This window comes from Hyaena hyaena, unplaced genomic scaffold, assembly GCF_003009895.1.
Source record: "Hyaena hyaena isolate Hyena2069 unplaced genomic scaffold, ASM300989v1 scaffold_1198, whole genome shotgun sequence".
Taxonomy (NCBI): domain Eukaryota; kingdom Metazoa; phylum Chordata; class Mammalia; order Carnivora; family Hyaenidae; genus Hyaena; species Hyaena hyaena.
The window spans coordinates 344,141-351,565 of NW_024081837.1; the positions used below are offsets into that span (position 1 = coordinate 344,141).

Here is a 7,425-nt window from a genome sequence, read left to right on the forward strand (position 1 = left end):
GGTGTAAGGTCCTTGAGAATAGACACTATTTTTTATTTATGTTTTCTTCATAGAAATTGTAAATAGGGCCTTTGTCTAGTAGACATTCCAACAATGTCTTATGAATAAATGGAAAAATATATTATTTACAAACTTCTTTGAAATATTCTCTGTATGAACAATGCAACATCTTCTACAAATGAGTCTTTAGAAGAGTAATTACATTATGTGCTAATTAGTTACGCAAAACCATTTTTTAAAGAAATTGTGTTCTAATCCAGTCAATTGTAAAACCAGTGCCAGTTGGAGACTGTTCAGGGAGCAGGCCACTTCAACATTTTCAAAGAGAAAATAGCAGAAAATATCTTCTTTCTCACACTGTACTCTCTTTCTCGTCTTAATTCTTTCCACATATGTGAAGATATCAAGAAAAGTTTTTTCTTTCCTTTTTTTTTTTTTTTTTTTTATTAATTACTAGGAGATTGTCTGACACCTAGTGGGCACTCACTAAATGTTTGTTGAATTATTACAGGAAAGAAAGTTGAGAAATACAAGAGAGAAAGAAATGCGGGCAACATCATTATGTAAAAAGCATCTTAAAAGGCCTTAAGCAATAGATGGGACGGGGAGAAGGGACTGGCATTTTAGAAACTTCCTGGAGGCACTCTTTTAGAATCCTCCAGAGGCTAAAGCAAATCTGAATTTTTAAAACTAAGAGGAGATTCAGAATAAGACATACTAATCCAAAAATGCACATTCATTTTAAGACTAGGATACATTTATAGAAGAAATATACATTTAAGATTGAATAATCTCAGTGTAATTTGTGATTTATCCACATAATTTAATGATTCAATATCATAAAGAATATGTAAAGTTTTGATTGTATTGAATATGTTTTGTATTTCACAGACTCTTACTGAGTTATCAATTCTATCTTTATTTAGAGGCTTAAAATTAAAAAATATTCACAATATACAAAAAATTAGTGAAAGAATAGGGAGTAAAGAAGTAAACATTTCACCTGGAACAGATTAGGTCAAGCGTAACTAGATCAATAAAGTTCTAACATGAGAATATGCTGTATATTAAGAACATCCTTTTAGGAGTGCCTGGGTGGCTCAGTCAGTTAAGCGTCTGACTCTTGATCTCAGCTCAGGCCATGATCTCACCGTCTGTGGATTTGTGCCCCACATGGGGTTCTGCGCTTCAGCGTGGAGCCTTCTTGGAATTCTCTCTCCCTTTCTCTACCCCTACCCCACTTATGCTCTCTCTCTCTCTCAAAATAAATAAACTTAAAAAAAATAAAAAATCCTTTTTATTTAAAAATGTACATATTCTAGGCTTTTTTAAAGTTGAGGATTATACATAAAGTTATCTGTGCATTCCATTATTTACTACAATGGAATGATTTCTTTTACAAAAGTTAGTGAGCATTCTATTTCCTTTTCTGGAATTTTATATGCTGGTATTATTCAAATTTAAGGTCTTTATAAAAGATAATCCTATGTATTTACCCATTGTGCTGCTCAAAGTTGATGCTAATTCATTCATTTTTGACCTAAAAACCATAGACAGATGCAAAAATGAATGACAAAGTGACTCTGAGAGGGGCCATCTCGTGGTCAGTCATTCACGTGTGCTCGGTGTATGCAGGCTGCCAACCAAGCACGGTTTCGTTGGACGCCTACGTGCCCCTGAACGAATCTGACCTCTTTGGGATGCATCTGATGCTGCAAAGAGAGACGGGATTTCAGGGCCTTGAAAGTGAACATATAATTTATAATATAAATCAGAATATAATAATAAATCCACACCTGTTCTTCCTTCCAAATAAATTAATATGAATTACGGTTTTGGCAGAGTATGAACCTCTAAAGTTGTTACAATTAACTAAATTTTAGTTAATAGGTTTTGAATCAATTATTTGATTATAAAATTTTACGTCGTAGTGCAATGTTATATAACGACATCAACTATTAGAGAGCCGCCTTATTTTCCTGAATGAAAAAATAAATAAAATATTATTGTCTTTTATTTTTAATTCAGGAAAATATTACTGGGTTAGATGCCAAAAAAAAAAAAAAAAGGAAAATACAAAAGACTAGTTTGTTTGCCCATTTCAGCCTGAAAGGAAATTAATATATAGATATAAGAATGATACATAATTTGGGGCCAGTTTTGAAACAGACCAGAGATATGAATGAGCTCAGGGCAACATTTTACTTTACAGCTATAGTTACACTTTATATGACAGTCAACTTATTATCTCATACTTATGCTGAATATTTAAAAGGACTCATAAATATGTCATAATATTTTATATGGCTGAGCAACCCTATGCATACTTATATTAATGAAATGAGGAGGCCAATCTTTATTCCTTCAGGAGTGGCTTATTGCCCAGTGCTGAGGACCAAGCACTACTGTGAGATGCTAAGCTGGGTCAGACATGGGTCCCCATCTCAAGGAGGCTGCTGTGAAGTGTGACAGCATTAACAAAGCTGTGCCCTATAGAGGCACAAGGAACGATGACTCAGTGTGCCTGGAAACTCACAGAAGACTTCAGAAGGAAGACACTAGTCTATCTCATTTGAAGGAGGAGTTGGGTGCTGTGTGTGGATAAATGTGGAAAGACATTTCACGCAGCAGAGATGGTATTTGGAAAGAAAGGAGGCAAGGAACAATGATTTTTTTTAACCTAAGTTCTTTTACTCAGGGAGGTAACAGGTTGATCTTTGCAGGACTCAAAATTACTTGGTTCAAAACAGACCATTTCTTCATTCTTCACAATTGATCCTTTCCAGAATCACTGTACCAGTCACCTAATCATTAAAAATAAACCATAGAAAATAATTTTACTCTCCCTCTGTTTCCTCATTTCCCTCACATAGTCATAACTTCACATGGATCCCTTCTTTTCCATATGTACTCTTATTAGATCGGGCAGCTTGTGGGTGACACATTCTGAATATGAATTCATATAACCAGGGGTTTGAATGCCAGGTCTAGCTTCCACTACATCAACTAAGTGTACTAAACCTTGGTTTCATCAGTCCTATTGAGATGGTTAATCTTATGTGTCAACCTGGCAAGGCTTGGTGCCCAGTTGTTTGGTCAAACACTAGCCTAGATGTATCTGTGAAGTGCTATATATTTTTAGATGTGATTAACATTTACAATCAGTAGATATTGTGTAAAGTTGATTATCCCCCATAATACAAAGGCCAACCAGTTAAAGGCTTTAAGAGCAAAAATTGAGGTTTCTGGAAGGAGAAGGAATTCTGCAAGAAGACTGTAACATAGAAGCTCTGTCTGCATTTCTAGCTTGCCACCTACCCGGCAGATTTTAAGAGTTTGTAGCCCCCACAATCACGGGAGTCAATTCCTTAAAATAAATCTCTCTCTACCTCTTTGCTCCCCTGTCTCTATCTCTATCCTGTTTGTCTCTTTTTATCTGTCTCTCTCTGTCCCTGTGTGTGTGGTGTGGTATATGGTGTGTGTGTGTGTGTGTGTGTGTGTGTGTGTCCTTAAAATATTAGTTCCATTTCCCTGGTACAGGGTATGAAATGATTTCAGATAGTATTTTAGTTTTATTATCAGTATTATTGTTCTGCTTTATTCTGTAGATGGAATGGTTTTAATACTCCATAAAGAGATTCCCTAGCCTGCACTGTTTTCCTCTATCACCGAGTTCTCTCCACAGCTTCAGGAATGACCTTCCTATGGAATAAAGCCCTAATAATCATAGAAGCAATAAGAATAGTAACAGCATTGATAGTGGAACTTTGAGTAGCACTCGGCACTGTGTTCACCACATAAACTTTATTATTTTATTTAAACCTGAAATACCCACTAATGGTACATATGTGTGTGTACATTCATCCACACATTTCAAATACGAAAACCAGTAACTGCCCAAGGTGAAGCAGTTGTTACGTGTGGAAGGAGGTGCAAGCCAAGTTCTGCCTTGTCCTATCACCTACCACTTAACCACACTTCAATGTCCCTTTCAAATTTAACATTTAAGAGTCTTTTTTTTTCCTCCAGCTAACCCACCTGCCCCATATCCTTCCTTTTCATCAAATAATATTTTGCTTCCTCTACTTGAAAAATCCATGCATGTTAAGATATCTGATTTTTTTTTTGTTGCCTTTCTCCTATTTGCTACCATACATCTGGCAAACTGCTCCAAAAGCTGTAGGATTCTGATTAAAAGCAGCCTTTCCTGGGAAGGCTTCCCTGACAACCAATCTACCTGAAGACAGGGTGTGTCTTCCTCTTCCTCTGTGTTACCAAAGCGACACATACACCCCTCTGTTAGCGTATTTCTTATATGCTACTTTGGCTACTTTCACCTACTTCTTTAGAATCTGTAATACAAAGAGTCAAAACAAGGACATGACCTATTTAATTTTCTATTCAATTACCTAGCTGAGAATCTGACACTTAGAATGCATAGTTGATACACGAATGCACAAATAAACTAAGTTTGGGAACAAATGAGGTAAAATTAAAAAAATAGGTCTTGCTTTTTTAAAATGTCAGCAATATAGTGATTAAAATTACATTTTAATAAGTTATTTTTAGTATATAGGCTAAGAATGTTGATAGTAAGAATTAGGCTAGGCAAAATGAAATAAAATATAATTTCTTAATTTAATTGCATCTGAAGGGCTTTATATTTTCCTGAATTTACAGATTTTGGGGAAAAATGGAAGGAACTATTTAATGACTTAAATTGATTAGACATTCTGGAACTTTTGAAATCCACAGGATAATTATACAAATTTCTACTTAGCTTCATATCTCTGACCCAAGAGTCAAAAAGGAAAAAAATGAAAATTTCTAACTTAAGGCAAAAATAGGCATCCCACTAATTACTATGAGTCAATTATATTACATAAGCATGAAATTCTGATAGCAATGAACTACATTATGCATGTCTAATGATTCCAAAAATGGAAATGGATTTGCACAAATAATAGGACTCCATAGCAGTTATAAAAGGAAATATGAAAATAGATCGCTATCAAACAGAACATAAGCATGTAAAGTATGACAACTGGTTACCTCTTCATGTGACACAAAATCTCTTACATGTGAAAAAAACCACAAGAATCTTTTAGTATAAATGTGCATAGTGATTCGAGATTATTCAGGCAAATAAACTTCTAATTTTCTTTTAACTCCAAATGATTAATTAAAACATAAATGCACAGAACAACTAATAATGAAAGAAAGTTCTGTGAGGTGTTGTCAGGAAGCTGCTTCTTTTCTTTAAGTTTTAATTTAAAAAAATCCCAGATTCAGTCTCTGAACTTTTCCTGTAGTTCCTTGTTAGGCTTAAGGACATACCATGTCCTTGATATGCCTCAGTTTTCTCATCTGTAATATGAAGATGAGAATAATTATTTTCAGATCTCACAGAGCTGACATAAATGTCAAAGATATTAATCCCTATGAAGTACTTTGGAAATAATAAGATATAACATTGATATTGCTATTATCAACTTTGCTATTTCTATGATTTTTGACCAAAACTGTGATATGATCCCAGAGCATAAAGTAAAGTATAAGGGATGGGAAAATCATTTAGTGAATGTTCCTGGAAAATGTGTTTTTCAACCTGGATTTAGAAATTTAATCCATGCTAAATTTTTAGAATAGTATTGTAAAAAGCATACTTGGAGGAAAAAAAAAATTTAAAGGAGAATAAGTCGCTTTCTGCCCCTGGATACTGCTGAGGAAGCATTGTTAAAGTCTTCTCTCCCACCATCATCGTGTCTAAGTCAGAGTTTCCCAAAGAGCCTGAACAGCCGTGGAGGTTTTTCATCGGAGGTTTGAGCTTTGAAACAATCGATGAGAGTCTGAGGAGCCATTCTGAGCAATGGGTAACACTTATGGACTGTATGGGGATGAGAAATCCAAGCACCAAGCCCTCCAGGGGTTTGGGGTTTGTCATGTACGCCCCTGTGGAAGAGGTGGATGCAGCTATGAAATCAAGGCCACACAAGGTAGATGGAAGAGTTGTGGATCCAAAGAGGGCTGTCTTAAGAGAAGATTCTCAAATACCTGGAGCCCACTTAACTGTGAAAAAGATTTGTGTCGGTGGCATTAAAAAAGAAACTGAAGAACATCATCTAAGAGATGATTTTGAACAGCAGAGGAAAATTCAAGGGATTGAAATCATGATTGACTGAGTCAGTGGCAAAAAGAGAGGCTTTGCTTTTGTAATATTTCATGACCAAGATTGTCATTCAAAAATACCATACTGTGAGTGGCCACAACTGTGAAGTAAGGAGAGCTGTTTCTAAGCAGGAGATGGCTAGTGCTTCATCCAGCCAAAGAGGTCCAAATGGTTCTGGAAACTTCAGTGGTGGTCATGGAGGTGGTTTTGGTAGGAATGACAACTTTGGTCATGGAGGAAACTTCAGTGGGCGAGGTAGCTTGGATGGCAGTCGAGGTGGTGGTGGATATGGTGGCAGTGGGGATGGTTAGAATGGACTTGGAAATGTTGGAAGCAACTCTGAAGGTGGAGGAAGCTATAATGATTTTGGCAATTACATCCATCCATCTTCAAAGTTTGGACCCATGAAAGGAGCAACTTTTGGAGGCAAAAGTTCTGGTCCTTATGTTGGTGGAGGCCAATACTTTACCAAACCATGAAACCCGTGGCTCTGGAAGTTCCAGCAGCAGCAGTAGCTATGGCAGTGGCAGAAGGTTTTAATAACTGGCAGGAAACAAAGCACAGCAGGAAAAGAGAGCCACAGAAGTGACAGGGAAACTATAGGTTACAACAGACTTGTGAACTCAGCCAAGCACAGTGGTGGCAGGGCCTAATTGCTACAAAGAAGACATGTTTTAGACGATACTCATGTGTATGGGCAAAAAATTTGAGGACTGTATTTGTGACTAATTGTATAACAGGTTATTTTAGTTTCTATTCTGTGGAAAGTGTAAGGCATTCCAACAAAGGGTTTTAATGTAGAGTGGTGTTTTTTTGTGTTTTGGGTTTTTTTGCACCCATGCTGTTGATTGCTAGATTGAACAGTCTGATTATGATGCTGAATAAATGTTTTCTGGGTATTTTTTAATGTGCTGTGTAAAGTTAGTCTACTCTGAAGCCATCTTGATGAACTATCCCAACAGTGTGAAATACGAATTCCTTCAGGGTGATGCCAGGTTCCATTTGACATTTATTTGATATGTATTTATTTATTTGACATTATCTACATTATCTGCCTGAGCACGGATGCCATTGACTCCACAAACATTGGTGTGATTGAACTGACAGTGAATGTGTTATGACCTAGAGTTCACCATTAAAAGGGTTAACCAAGCAAAGTTCTGGAGTTTATTTGGGTGTTAATATGATTACTGGCACATTTTATGCAATGTATATAAATTGAAGTGTGGTATCAGATAAAATTACAGATGGGATTA

General features: G+C 36.1%; 1 pseudogene; it reads left to right on the plus strand.

The window, feature by feature from the left end:
- Positions 1-1,565: 1,565 nt before the first annotated feature.
- On the plus strand, positions 1,566-6,760 carry LOC120224598 (annotated as a pseudogene).
- The last annotated feature ends 665 nt before the right edge of the window (positions 6,761-7,425 follow it).